General features: G+C 52.7%; 1 protein-coding gene across 6 annotated transcripts in view; it reads left to right on the top strand.

Moving 5' to 3' along the window:
• WDFY2 (WD repeat and FYVE domain containing 2) overlaps nucleotides 1-15,167 on the top strand; it is a 162,455-nt gene that overhangs the window by 78,760 nt on the left and 68,528 nt on the right. The gene's annotated exons all lie outside the window — the stretch shown is intronic.

Below are 15,167 nucleotides of genomic sequence, written 5' to 3'. Positions count from 1 at the left end.
CCTCTTCTCTGCTCCTTCTTGTCTTAACTCCCTCGAACATGTGAGTAGAGTCCAGTAAATTGTATGAATTGTTAAAGCACAGACTCTACATGAGGCCTCAGGGTAGATTCAGATAAGTATTAGGCTCTTTTATTATAGATCTTGAGGGAACTAAAGTGATTAGGGATTGGAATTTCAGGTTTTACCACTTAATCATCTTTTTATATATTTAATCTTAGCTGGTATATTAGGTAAATGTAACAAGACCGATCTGGTAAATTCTCCATTTTGGTAAATCAGCCAGTATTGCCTTCAGACCCAGCAAAAGAGGCCCTTCTTTGGGGCCCTGAGTGAGAGAACGCTGTTCCGGCCACATTTCCCCACAGGATGAAGGACCTAAGCGGTCAAGGGGGTGTGCGCAGCCTGGGCCCTCACACCACCACCCCTTGTTCTGAGGACCTGAATGACATTTTCCTGACCCCAAACAGCAGAGAGCCTGCATGTACTATATTGTGGAGCTTTCAGGGGTCTAAAAATTCTGGAGTCACTCCTGCACTGCCAGGTGGTTGAAGGGCTATTTGTCAGGATTAGTGGAGGAGAACATATTTTATTTAATAGTTTAACTTGATGTATGACTTTTAAATAGTTAGACATATGGAATGTGGGTTTCCATCTGTAATCTTAACCTGATTCTTACAAGGGGTCTGAAGAGGTGGGCTTGAAATTTTCCATTTGGTCTTTAGTCAGAACATTTGTTTGGTGACCTTTATGGAAATTTTAACAATATTGTTATATGTAAATCTGCCTATTGACAAATATTTATGCAGTTTCTATAATGTCCAATGCAGTCGGTAGGTCTGTAAACTCTGTTCAGTAGGAGGACAGAAGAGAAGTGAATGATACAGATCTTCATCTGCTCGAAGGAGAATTATTTTTAAAAAGTGGGATGTGGCGGGGGGATAAATATATTTTTAAAAGATGAAGGGGGGTAACTGGATTGTTCAGTGAACTGAAATATTCACTGCAAAGGAAATCTGAAAAGATGAGCTAAGATCTATATATTGTCCAACAGTTCATGGAACAGTATATGTAGCACTCACTGTCCGTGAAAAGGCTGAAGTGTATATAACATATGGGTGAGTCTTTGCGTTTTTTGGAATCAGTGTAGGTGGTTAATGGGTGCTGATAAATTTGGCTCTGAAGGTAAGAAAGGTGAGCAAAGTAAGTAAGTTACGGAGAGTTCTGGCTATTTATCATGTACAAGAGGAGAGACCATCTTAGCCATTATTCCCTTAGTAAATGAAACTGCCGGAGAAGCAGAATGTAAATCAAGGGGTCTTGGCTGGGGTTCTTCTGTAGGGATGTCGGTGCAGCGTGAATGTACCAGACCTTACCTTACCCTGATCTTCTAGAGGAGATTAAGGACCCAGCTCGTATGACATAATTCCTTAAAAGGACCTGTTTTATGTTGTCGAAGAGGATGAATTGTATATGCTCCCTCTTCTCATGTGAAGAACTGTGAAGAGCTGAGTTAGGGGAAGGCACATGGAGAGAAGGGCTTAAGGTTCAGCGTTCTCATGGGGGTGAGAAGTACTTACAGTCTCAGCTGTTGAATAGTTTGTGGACGTGAGAAATCCTGTGCAGACTATTCATTCTCTGTTCCCTGAATATAGCAAATACATTTTAAAAAGAAATACTGGAAAAAATAAAAAATAAAAAAAAATAAAAAATAAAAATAAAAAGAAATACTGGTTAACTTTTTTTTTTTTTTTTTTGGTTAACTTATTTTAAAAGAAAGAGGAAATCAGAAAGTAAATCCTTGTTTCTGTTTATTCTGCCGAATAAAAAGGATTCAAGAAGTAGTTAACCTCATGTAATCAAATGAATTGGAGATGAAGTAGAGACGACCGCACCGACCATGCTTACAAAAACTTGTCTGCGAAAGGAAGGAGAGGGAGAGGGAGCGCTGCACCAGGATGACGAGCAGCAGGGGGGTCCTGCACCACTTGGAGAGTGTAGCCGTGGGGAAGAGACAGTTATGAGGTGTAGGAGGGAAACGGCCTTTTCAGCTTCTCACGAAGCAGCAGGTTAGGTCACCACCTACCGAGAGGAGCTAGAATGGGTGAGGCTGTGCTTTCATGTCTGCACATCCTGCTCTCACGGACCTTGTCTTCCCGACCCCCCTTCTGCCATCTTGGTCTGCAGAGTCCCAATTATCTCTCAGCGCCTCATTCCAATGTCATCTTTTCCCTTTTTTTTTTTTTTTTTTTTTGGTTTTGTTGTGTTTTGACGGATGGTTCCTAAGGTCCACCAGTAGAAGTTAATCACCCACCTTACTCCATAGGTTAGCTATACTGTATTGCTCATTTAACTCGTTTTGTAAAAAGTTTTCAAGTCTGTCTCTTCCATTAAAGTTTTGAGTGTTGAGGACTTGCCGGTCTTTTGTTCATCATCTCTCCCAGTGGATCTTAGTGTGGCTCCTTGTACAAATTAGGGACTCAGTGAATAGTTTGCTGAATAAGTTGTTGACTAAAGTGCAAACGCTCTTACTATTTAGTGTAGCTGGCTGCGATAAGCATCTGCTTGAATTCTGAGATAATTTATTTGTATAATTCTGTTGCCATTCAAAACGGTTGTCACAATGGAATCACCTTCTGCAGGGGAAAACGTTATGGCAATAGAATTCATGTTGAGTTTTCAGAAATGTCATCTGTTTTAATGTCCAAAAAGTCAGTCATCTTGTGCAGGCTATTCATGCTGAAGTGGGACTTCGAAATTTTCTGTCACGATACCTCATGTGTTCTAGCCAGCCAACGAGTAAATCTAAATGTGCTCAATTCTAACGTGTGGCTTCTGGTCTTTGAAAGCTTACTCAGTTGGAGGAAAAGGGAGAGTGAAATTAGGAAATAAGTAACACAGTAAAAAAAAATAGCCCAGCAGCACACCAGTGAGTGTGATGCCGACAGGACAGCGAGGTGAGGAGAGCGTGGGAGGTAATGGTCCGGGCCGGCTCCATGGAGACTGGATGTGAACTGGGTGTTGGCGGTGGGCTGGGGTTCCTTTGGCTGAAGATGGGAAGGGAAGGTATTTCAGGCAAGGTGAATGGCATAGGGGAGGGAAACATGGCGGTAAGAGAGGGCAAGAAAGGTTTGGGGACAAAAGAACCAGTTTGAGAAGTAGAGATAGTGTACAAGGTGGTTGGGGTCCTGGCTCAGGATGAGTAGTTGGCTTATGAAGGAGCTCGATCCCCAGCAGGGAAGATCTCCCTCCAGCATCCTCGGCAGAGTTTCTAAGGTATTCGGAAAGGATAACTGGTAAGGAAATGTCCATGCAGAAATGAAAGAACTTCCTTAAGCCAATTTTCACCAACCTTACTGAATAACGCCTTAGTCATAGACAGGTGTAGATGCTAATCTTTATAAATATATGGATTTTCTGCTTCATCAGAACTGTTCGTGGGCGGGCAGCCAGGGTACCTCAGCTGTTTAGTGCCGCCTTCAGCCTGAGGTGTGACCCCAGGGTCCTGGGATCGAGTCCTGCGTCGGGCTCCCCACAGGGAGCCTGCTTCTCCCTCTGCCTGCGTCTCTGCTTCTCTCCTTGAGTCTCTCATGAATAAATAAATAAAATCTTTAAAAAAAAACAACTGTTAATGAACTAAAGTTTTTATTGAAATCTTGCGGGATAAATGCGTATTCATTGAAGGTTTTTTTTTTTTTTTTAAACAAATCCCCCAAATCATAAATCTCTGTTCTCTGAAGGTTGTTTCCATATATGTGCTTATGGTAAGTTTGGGATGAGAAGAAAAGATTGACGTTTACGATGCTTAGCGTTCAGGATAATGATCATGACACCAACCGTGCATGGCTGTGTCCTGTTGTGGTTGTTCCCGTGGGGATTGTGCTCCCGTGGGGATAGTGCTCCCGTGGGGATAGTGCTCCCGTGGCACATGCCGCTGTCAGCTCACAGGGCTGTGCATGGGGTGGAAAGGAGAGAGAAGACACGGTGCTGTGCCTCCGCCTCGCCCTGACACTGGGTGTGTACCCAGCGCCCAGCCCCGGCCCCAGGGGCCCTGTCTGTCACCCGAGGACGCCAAGGCCCACGCATACCTGGGCCGGAAGGCAGCTGTCCACCCAGCTGGGAGCCCTGTGTGCCTGGCGAGCTGTGTGTCCTGCTCCCCGGGCTGCGTCCGGGGCCGTAGGGTGCCGTCGGGAGCCGCCACCTAGTGCAGAGAGTGTTCCTGCTCAAGGCTTTCTGTCCCGCCCGTGGTCCTGGCCCACGGGCAGCTTGCGTCTGTTTTTCCTCAGTGTCCTGGCCGTGTGGCCTCATTTGTCTGTGGGGCTGTGTCCTTCACTAGGCCGACCTGGCGGGAGGCAGAGGCCTCGTGTGCTTCAGTCTGTGTCCCCACAGAGTCCCCGGCCCACCGCAGACGCTCTACAGCGTCGAAGCGCGGAAGGAAGGCGTTTAGTTGGGGTGGTCCGGGTGCTGACAGCTCATTGGGCGCTTAGCCCGGGCCGTGGTTGCTCCGACGGCTAGCACGCGACAGTTGGGGCGCACGGAAGAACCTGATGTCTGTCCTTTGCTGCTTGAAACTCATAAACGGAGCTTCACTAAAGCAAACGGCCAAGAAGTGGAAGCAGAAATACGACCCGCTCCTGACGCTTGGTGGGCCCCCAGACTGCGCTGTTGAGGAGTCTTTCAGGGCCTCTTCTTTTGCTTAGACTACAGCTCTGTTGAGCGTCTGGGATTGTTGCAGGAATATACCGTCTCACGCCGTTTCCTATCATTTGGAGATTCCTATTTTACAGATTAGATTAACAGCCTTCCGAGAGCATCGCTCTGTGTCACCGGCACTTACTCCCTGGGCGGTGTGCCTGAGGCTGCTTCACCTGGTGGGATTCCCAGGGGTGTATGCCTTGGCAGGATCCCAGGGATTGGGCATCTGTGTCGCAGGAATCAGGCAAAGGGTCCGGTTGCACCAGGGAGGCAAAAAGTGTCCCCTTCCAGAAGGCTGATGCTTCCAGTAAGAGGTGTGCAGGATGTTACTTTTTCAAATAAAAGGAGAAATTACCTTTTGAAAATATAATCCTTAGCATCCACTACAAGGTCACTAAGAATCGTCAGAGCTGTTTTAATCTCCTAAAACCAGTGTCTCGAACTCCCCGGGTGTTTGCTCATATTCTGAAGGTCTGAGGTATTGTATGTCTTAGTCCTCACGTGTGGCCGTGAGAGCAGTCGTGACCAGTGCCTGGCCCCTGCTTTCCTGGGGCCGTTCTCACCAGTACTGCCAACCCAGGGGCTGAGGACGACAGAATTTATTTTCTCCCAGCACTAGAGACTAAAGTCCCAGCCAGGTGGTGACAGGGCCCCTTCTGAGGCTCTACGAGAGAATCCTCGTTTCCTCCTAGCTTCTGGTGGTTGCTGGAAGTCTTGGCTCGTAGATGTGTCCCTCCAACCCCTGCCTCTGTTTTCATGTCCCCTTCTTCTCCGTGTCTCCGTGTTTATACGTGGCCTTCTTATAAGGACAGCAGTACTGGATGGAGAGCTCACCCTAGGGACGCCTGGGGGGCTCAGCAGTTGAGCATCTGCCTTTGGCTCCAGATGTGACTCCAGGGTCCTGGAATCGAGTCCCGCATCGGGCTCCCCGCAGGGAGCCTGCTTCTCCTCTGCCTGTGTCTCTGCCTCTCTCTCTGGGTCTCTCATGAATAAATAAATAAAATCTTAAAAAAAAAAAAAAGCTCATCGTAATCCAGAATCATCTCATCCTAACTAATTACATTTGTAAAGGCCTTTGCTCCAAATAAGATCACATCCTGAGGTTCCAGATGGGCATGAATTTAGGGAAGACACTGTTCAACCCAGGATACCTGATAATACTATACGCACAGTGTCTCCTTACCGTGTTCTAACCGTTGATTAGGAAGCAGTTTGGTGACTATGCACCATGATGCCTCCGGGAAGAAGTATCCAACGATATTAAAAGAAGGTGATTCAACATCCTCTTGGAGGAGACAAGGAGATAGTAGAATTGAAAGGGACCTTCATTCTTCTACAGCTAATGCCACCCTCCCCTAGACTGTGATGTATTGTAGGTCACGTGTTAAGAACTGGTGGCAGAGCTAGGATTCTCCTCTTACGATACCAAGTTAATTTTTTTTTCCGTGCCACTAAGCCCAGCTGCAGGGAGTTGCCCCACGATGGTCACTAATGGATTGGAGGCTTGTGTTATTCCATGCATTTAGCCATGGCTAAAAAGATGTTAAAAAAAAAAAGAAGAAGAAGAAGAAAAGAATTTGAGCCTTTAATGTAACAAGATGATTTGGGTGAGTTCTTTCTTCCTGTGGTTGTAATGAGCGCACGTGGGACGTCGTGTTCTCGGTGGTGACAGGTAGCCTGCGAATACCGAGGGTCAGCTGCTACCTGTGCTGAGCATCCAGCTGGGCCGCTCCTGCGGGAGAGATCCTGGTGCATTCCGGCGTCCATACTCACGGAGGAACTGTTTCTCTGCTTAGCAGGACGGGGCCTGGGGTGCCGACGTGCCGGCAGCTTACCGTGTGCTCATCCAGTGTAATTCACTGAAGGTGGTTTTGTCAAAGACCGTGCTTCCTGTTGGGGTGGGCGTTAGTGCGTCATTAGGGTTTTGTGTGGGTCACAGACCTCTCAGCACGTCTCAAGGATCAGCTTCTCTCCTCCAGTTATGTCATCGTGCGTGTCATCCTGTCCTCTTTTGTTCCTAAAACTCAGTCAAGTAGTAGTGAATGCAGATGCCAAGGGCATTCTTTGGCCCAGGATTATTTTGTGGCATCTCCATTGCGGTTACGGACTTTCGAAGCGCTTCTTGGTCCCACTTTTACGTGGATTCTGCAGCGTGAGTGTCCGTAGGAACTCCTGGATTGCTCTGTGTCTTAAATCGGGTGCTGAGGAGATGCAGTGTAGCACATGGTAGGTTGACATCGCTTACCCGTCATCTCCAGACGTGATCTGCCACAAAGGATGTCCTCCCGGGGACCTGGTATTACTGATTCAGATGGCGGTCGTCCTCGTCTCTTGAGCACATCAAGTGGTGTATCTGTGTTCCAGAAAGGCCATGGCTGGGAGCTAATGAGCGCATCATGTTCCAAGTGACATTCTCTTAGTCTAACCTCTCTAATGTCTGCCTCCTCCCTGGATCCTGCGCATTGGTTTCTGTTTTTTTTTTTTAAGCATTATTTATTTATTTAATGAGGGGGACCCAAGTAGGGGGCAGGGATAGAAGGAGAGGGAGAAGCAGGCTCCCCGCTGAGCAAGGAGCCCCATGCAGGGCCCGATCCCAGGACCCTGAGTTCATGACCCAAGCCAAAGGCAGACACTTAACCCACTGAGCCACCCAGGCCGTTTTTGTTTTGTTTTTTTAAGATTTTATTTATTTATTCATTTGAGAGAGACAGAGCACGATCACACAGCAGGGAGAGGCGGGGGTGGGAGAGGGAGAGTGCCAAGCCCCCCTCCCCGCGGACAGAGAGCTCCATGTGGGGCTGTCTCACGACCCTGAGATCATGACCTGAGCTTATCAGGAGTCGGGTCCTTAACCCACTGAGCCACCCAGGCGCCCGTTATTGTTTTGTTTTAATGAGAACAAAGACATCGTAGCTCTGTTCTGTCCCAGAGTCGCAGTCCTCCCAGGACCCGTCCCCGTGACTCTGCACCCCCGCTCCGGCTCTGGCGTGTCCGAGATCTCCTTGGGGCCTGACCTGCTGACATTTTTAGGTTGTCGTCTTTGGCCTCCTGCAGCATTTAGCTCTTGTCTTTCTTCCTGAAATAGTCTCCTGATTTGCGTCCACAGCCCTGTGCTCCCCCGGCTTTCCCCCGTTTTCTGGCCGGTCCGTTTTCATCACGGAGGCCGTTAGCCAGCTCTGGCTCAGCTTCCCCTCCCTGGGCTGTCGTCCCTGGGGCGGGGCTCTGTTGGCGCCCATGTGACAGTGGCCCCAACGTGTTGATCTCTGTGCGGAGCTATTCTCTGACGTTCCGCTTCCTCCGTATTTCCTGTTGACTGGTTCCCGGGTCCTAACCTTGCCGGGTTCCCCCCGACCCCTGCCCGCACCCTCCTCCCGGTCCGCTCCGGGCCCCATGGTGGGCCTCCGTGCGGGTCCTCCCGTGCCCACCCTGCCTCCTGCAGTCCACTTTCCATACTGGCGGTGGGAGGATGTTCAAGATACGTGCTTGACCTTGCCGTTCCCCTGCCAGGCCCCTCAGTGCTTCCCTTGCTCCTGGGCACGGGCTCCGAGTCTCCCGTGGGCCCTGCCCCTGCGGGATCTGGGCCTTTCCTCCACTGCCTCCTTTAGCTCGGCGCCCTCCCTTCTGGAGTTTCAGCCGCAGCTACTTTCTGTTGTTCCTATTTTTTTAAAAAAGATTTTATTCGTTTATTTATGAGACACCCAGGGAGAGACGCAGGCAGCGGGAGAAGCAGGCTCCCTGACTCGATCCCGGGTCCCGGGGTCACGGCCTGAGCCGAAGCAGCTGCTCCGCCGCTGGGCACCAGGCGCCCAGGGCTGCTTTTCCACCGCTCCCGCTCAGCAGCTCCGTGGGCGCGTGGACCCGGTGCCCCGGCGAGCCCTGGCTCCCGAAGCTCTCCGGGCCCACTGAGCCCGTCCGTCACATTGCAGGTTCAGTGTCCTGCCTCAGGCAGCACCCCCTTGGCCCCAGCAGGCCCCATCCCTGAGTGTGGGTGCTCCTGGGCCGCGGGCCCGTCCCCTGGGCCGTGTCGTCGCTGCCGTTTTACGCCGGTTGGCGTGATCACTGGGTGGCCGTGGCTGTTGAGCAGGAGCTCCCGGCAGGGCTGTGTCCGCGGGGCCGCCGCTCCGTGCCTGCTGCTCCGCCCAGGGCGTCGGTGCAAGCGCGCTGGAAAGCATCACGGCCAAGTGAGTGCGGGGATTAGCGTCCTCTGTTGCGTGGACGGGGCCTAGAGGTGAGGACCACAGGCGCTGGAGTCCGTCGCCTGGACGTCAGCCACAGCTCTGTGTCACGGGGCCACCCGGGCAGGTTGCTGTACTCTGTGCCTCAGTTTCCTTTGCTGGAGAACAGGGATAATCGTCATGACTGTCTCCCGGGTCGTCGTGAGGATGATCTGATGTGGTTCTCGACCTTAGGACCGCGCCCATGCGTGTCACGTGCTCCGTACTTTGAGCTCCTTTCCATATCATCTGCCTCGGCGACAGCAGCGTCTCCCGCTGGAGGTGACCAGGCAGACGGTGAAAATCCACGTCCGGTGACTTAGAGCCGCTCCAGGGAGGAGGCGTCCTCGCGGTGGCCCTCCTGTCGGTGCTTCTGGGGTTTCGGACCTCCTGGTTCCGTCTCTGCTGGGCCAACGCTGCGCTGCCAGTTGTCTGCCACGACGTCCGGGCGCGTCTGCTGCTCTGGATCGTGGCCGCTGGAGCCTCCTCCCAGGGAGAGCTGGAACGTGGGGACGCGGGCCTCACTGCCGATGCTCCCGGTGCCCTCGGGTTCGGGGTGCGGCCGACGCTGGGTTCTGTGGGGGGCGCCCCGACCCGCCGGCCACCCAGCTGTGTGTCCCGGGCCCCGCGGCGCCCGGTGTGACGGTGTGACGGCCGCGCAGCCTGCTGGCCTGCCTTCCATGGGCAGCGGGCTCGAACGCGGGAGGCAGGGCCCTGCACTTGGCCGGCACAGTCTGGCCAGAGGGACCGTTGGGCGCTTCCGGGTTGGTCCCCATGGAAGGTGTCCCCTGAGCCCCCGATGGCCCGTCAGGACGCGGGCCGCCAGGCCGCCTGCCACGGTCTGCTGCGAAGCCCGGGCCACCGGGGCCGTGGCGGGTGCGGGAGGCCGATCAGCTTTCCTTGCTCGTCCCGCCGCCCCGCTCGCACGACCCACGCGGCCCTGCTTGGACATGCGTGTACTTGTTGCTGGGACACCCAGAGGCAGAGACCTGAGGGGGGTCGATCCCGGGACAGGGGAGGGAGGGAGGTGCGGGAGCGCGGGCCGGGGGCTCGGGGGCTCGGTGCCCAGCTGTGCCCCGGGTCCCCGGCGGGCCGCCGCCAAGGAGAGGTGCTTATCCCGAGCGGGTGCCCCGCGTGCTTTGGTGCCCGCCCCCTCGCCCCCCACCGGCAGCCGCCCTGCTGTCAGTTCCCGGCGTGCGGGGGCCCAAGGACCTGCCAGCGGGCCTGTGGCGCCCGGAGCGTCAGCCACGGCTGCAGAGGGGCAGGGCCGCCCGCCCCAGGGCCCAGGAGGTGGGAGGAGGGCCAGGCTGGGGGGCGGCTGCTGTGTCCGTGCGCCCCGCGGAGCCACCTGAGCCTCTGCCTCGCGCTCCCCTCAGTGCCCCCTGAGCCCCATGCCGACTCTGTGCACTTCCCTGCCCTCCGGCCGCGGCCAGGACACCTGCGGGAGGTCATCCCCGGGGCCCAGCGCCTCCCTCCCCGCCTCCCCCCTGGGGCAGGCTCCACGGCCTGGCCAGCCCACAACAGGAGGCAGGGCCGCGTCTCCCCTCCAGCCTCGCAGCGCTCGCGGCCCTCGCCCGCTGACGTCAGAATGCCCTGCATACTTCCTCGGCCTCCGTTCCACTGGTTCCTTAAAAATCTCTGTGTCCAGGGGCCCCCAGGGGGCTCAGCGGTGGAGTGTCGGCCTCTGGCCCAGGCTGTGACCCCGGGTCCCGGGATCGAGTCCTGCACTGGGTTCCCTGCGGGGAGCCTGCCTCTGCCTCTGCCAGGGTCCCTGCCTCTCTCTCTGTCTCTCATGAGCAAATAAAGAAAATCTTTAAAAAAACAATCTCTGTCTGCTGCACGTTTCGCTTGGGCTGCTGCTCTGAGCTCCACGTCGGTCCTGCCGTCTCTTGTCCGTGGTCACCAGCTCCCGCCATCACATACTCCGCGTCCTGCTGCCATCACACCACTCCTCTGGGTGTAGACTCAACAGCTTCCGAAGGGTGAGCCCCACACCTGTCAGCTCCGGCCCATTCCTTCAGCCTCACCTGTCACAGCCCTCCTACCCTGATATCACACTTGCTCGGTTCACATATCAGTGCCCGTGCACACGGGGTCCCCTTGCCTATGGCCAGCTTCCCGTCCCTTGAGAAGCTCCTCTCCCACCTGTAAGAATGGGCTGCGGGCCCCAAACCCATTCTTAGGAGAAGCCCGCTGTACCCCAGGGCAGGGTGAAAGGGTCTCCCTGCGGGTCCTCATAGCGCTGAGCTCAGACTCGCACGCCAGCACCTTGTGATGCCTTCAGCCTACGTGCAGGTTCATTTATAAGACTGTGGATTAAATAAGATAACGTCTGCAGTTCCTGAGACGGACTGGTCCATGGGAGTCATTTCGCAAGTGCTAAATTGCCTTGTTTTCCTGACCTTCGTGGGCCTGAGCAGCTCGAAGGCTGGGAACGTGGTAAAGGCACGGCCACTTGGAGTGCCCGCTGCAGAGCCTTCCACAGATTGGAACCTTGGTAGTCGCTGTTGGAGGAATCAAGGCCAACCAGTTCCATTTGCATTTCTGTCCAGAAGTTCTTTCTCCTTTCCTTCCATTCTGACCGTCGGGTTGGCCTTCTAGAAGTTCTTGTTTCCTTCTGCTCTCTGCTGTGGGGGTCAACACGCTTGGCCTTCGCACATCAGGGGCGGGCGTCCTGGTGTTGAGGTGACCACTTGGCCTCCAGAGAAATCTGCATCTCAACTCCAGCTCTCCCGTCTTTTAGCTGCATAATAATGGGCAGGTTGGTTAACTTTACATGAACCTTAATTTACTCCCTGTAGATTGGGAATAATCACATGTGCCTCTTGGGATTTTTATGAGGATTACAAGAGATCATTTATATAAAGGCCTTAATAAATGGTATTACTTCTGTAGCAGAAATTCTGTTCAAGAAGAGATGAACTTTAATTTACTTTTTGATGGGGTTAACAGTTTTATTTAAATTAAAGAGTATGATTTGTTACATGATTATTTGCCATTTAAGTTCAAAGAGAATTTTTTAAAGCAGAGCTTATTTTTTTGTTTTTTTATTTTATTTTTTTAAAGACTATATTTATTTATTAATGAGAGACGGAGAGAGAGGCAGAGGGAGAAGCAGGGTCCATGCAGGCAGCCTGACGCGGGACTCGATCCCGGGTCTCCAGGATCAGGTCCCGAGCTAAAGGCGGTGCCAAACCACTGAGCCACCTGGGCTGCCCAGAACTTATTTTTTTTAAAGATTTATTTGTTTGAGAGAGAGAGAGCACGTGTGGGGGAGGGCCACGGGAGGGTGTAGGAGAGATGCAGACCCTGCTGAGCGTGGAGCCTGATGCTGAGCCAGCCTCTCCTTCTCAGGACCCTGAGATCATGACCTGAGCTGAAATTGAGAGTCACATACTTAACTGACTCAGCCACCCCGGGGCCCCTACAGATAATCTTCTAAAATCATAATTTTAAGCCACTTTGTTTCATGTGAGCACCTTTTTGGGGGCCAGTAAAAGTGGGTTTTATGTGTAATAACGCTATTTGTGCTTATGACTAGCTATCTGCACTTTCTTTGGTTTGAGTAATGTTCAGGCTGAAGGTAATTGAACATTTTAGCAGAGAGACCATGGTTAGAAATAATTCACCGTGTACAGCAGCACATCACAATATGTACGACTGTTGAATCTTATGTTGTATACCTGAACCTAATATAACGTTATATGTCTTATATCTCAGGTTTTTAAAAGAGCGGAACCTTATTATGGTTTCCTATCGACCTGGGAAGTGAAACAAAGATAAGTCGTGAAGTTTCGGTCAAAAGTATACTTGGCATTGGGGCGACCGGGTGGCTCAGTCAGTTAAGTGTCTGTCTCTTGGTTTCAGCTAAGGTGATGTTCTCGGGGTCCTGAAATCGAGCCTCGAGTCCAGCTCAGGGCAGCTCAGCAGCTCCACAGGTCAGCAGTTTTGCCAAAAACTCCATAACTGTGGAGTCCGCTTGAGGTTCTCTCCCCCCACCCCGCCCCTCCCCACCTCGTGTGTCTGTACCTGGCCCGCCCTCTCTCCCTCTCTCTCTCTCCCTCTCACTTTCAAATAAATAAGTATTTTTTAAAAAGTACATTTGACATTGATTACAAATAGTAATAGCATGGCAGTTACTTTTTAAAAATTATCCCTTTTTAAAATTATTTGACTGGTAATTGTACATTTTCATTCTCTATCCTTTTTAAAAATTATTTGAGAGGAGGGGCAAGATGGCGGGAGAGTAGGGTCCCCAAGTCACCTGTCCCCACTAAAGTACCTAGAAAACCTTCCAGTCATCCTGAAAATCTATGAATTCGGCCTGAGAATTAAAGAGAGACCAGCTGGAATGCAACAGTGAGAAGAGTTCGCGCTTCTATCAAGGTAGGAAGACGGGGAAAAAGAAATAAAGAAACAAAGGCCTCCAAGGGGGAGGGGCCCCGCGAGGAGCCGGGCTGAGGCCGGGGCGAGTGTCCCCAGGACAGGAGAGCCCCGTCCCGGAGACGCAGGAGCTGCACCGACCTTCCCGGGGGAAAGGGGCTCGGGGGAGGTGGAGCAGGACCCAGGAGGGCGGGGATGCCCTCGGGCTCCCCGGGACAGTAACAGACACCTGCGCACCCAGGAGAGTGCGCCGAGCTCCCTAAGGGCTGCAGCGCGCACGGCGGGACCCGGCGGGACCCGGAGCAGCTGAAGGGGCTCGGGCGGCGGCTCCGCGGAGGGGGCTGCACGGCCCCGGGAGCAGCTCGGAGGGGCTCGGGCAGGGGAAGAGGCTCCGGGCGGAGGGGGCTGCGCGGTTCCAGGAGCAGCTCGGAGGGGCTCGGGCGGCGGCTCCGCGGAGGGGGCTGCGCGGCCCGGGAGCAGCTCGGCCGGGCTCGGGCAGAGGAAGAGGCTCCGTGCGGAGGGGGCTGCGCGGTTCCAGGAGCAGCTCGGAGGGGCTCGGGCGGCGGCTCCGCGGAGGGGGTTGCGCGGCCCGGGAGCGCGAATCCACCAGCGCAGGCTCCGGAGCACAGGGCGCCGGGACACAGCCCAGGATCCGGCCTTCTCCGGGACAGGCAGAGGCCGGGAGGGCCCAGGACAGCAAGGACGCTCCTGCCCCAGCTGAGCACATCAGCGGCCCCGCCCCGGAGCCTCCAGGCCCTGCAGACGGAGTTCCTGCCGGAGCTGAATCCAGGTTTCCAGAGCTGCCCCGCCACTGGGGCTGTTCCTCCTGCGGCCTCACGGGGTAAACAACCCCCACCGAGCCCTGCACCAGGCAGGGGCACAGCAGCTCCCCCAACTGCTAACACCTGAAAATCAGCACAACAGGCCCCTCCCCCAGAACACCAGCTAGACGGACAACTTCCAGGAGAAGCCAAGGGACTTAAAGTACACAGAATCAGAAGATACTCCCCGGTGGTTCCTTTTTTTGTTTTGTTTTGTTTTGTTTTGTTTTGTTTTGCTTTTTGGTTTGTTTCCTTCCCCCACCCCCTTTTTTTTCTCCTTTCTTTTTCTTTCTCTTTTTCTTTTTTTTTTTTCCGTTTTTTTTCTTCCCTTTTTTTTCTCTTTCTCTTTTCTTTCCTTCTTTCTCTCCTCTCTTTTTCTCCTTTTCCCAATACAACTTGCTTTTGGCCACTCTGCACTGAGCAAAATGACTAGAAGGAAAACCTCACCTCAAAAGAAAGAATCAGACACAGTCCTCTCTCCCACAGAGTTACAAAATCTGGATTACAATTCAATGTCAGAAAGCAAATTCAGAAGCACTATTATACAGCTACTGGTGGCTCTAGAAAAAAGTATAAAGGACTCAAGAGACTTCATGACTGCAGAATTTAGAGCTAATCAGGCAGAAATTAAAAATCAATTGAATGAGATGCAATCCAAACTAGAAGTCCTAACGACGAGGGTTAACGAGGTGGAAGAACGAGTGAGTGACATAGAAGACAAGTTGATAGCAAAGAGGGAAACTGAGGAAAAAAGAGACAAACAATTAAAAGACCATGAGGATAGATTAAGGGAAATAAACGACAGCCTGAGAAAGAAAAACCTACATTTAATTGGGGTTCCCGAGGGCGCCGAAAGGGACAGAGGGCCAGAATATGTATTTGAACAAATTCTAGCTGAAAACTTTCCTAATCTGGGAAGGGAAACAGGCATTCAGATCCAGGAAATAGAGAGATCCCCCCCTAAAATCAGTAAAAACCGTTCAACACCTCGACATTTAATAGTGAAGCTTGCAAATTCCAAAGATAAAGAGAAGATCCTTAAAGCAGCAAGAGACAA

This window comes from Canis lupus, chromosome 22 (genome assembly GCF_011100685.1).
Source record: "Canis lupus familiaris isolate Mischka breed German Shepherd chromosome 22, alternate assembly UU_Cfam_GSD_1.0, whole genome shotgun sequence".
NCBI lineage: Eukaryota > Metazoa > Chordata > Mammalia > Carnivora > Canidae > Canis > Canis lupus.
Note: the sequence above shows the minus strand (reverse complement) of the source record. Positions and strands in the feature narration are given on the sequence as shown.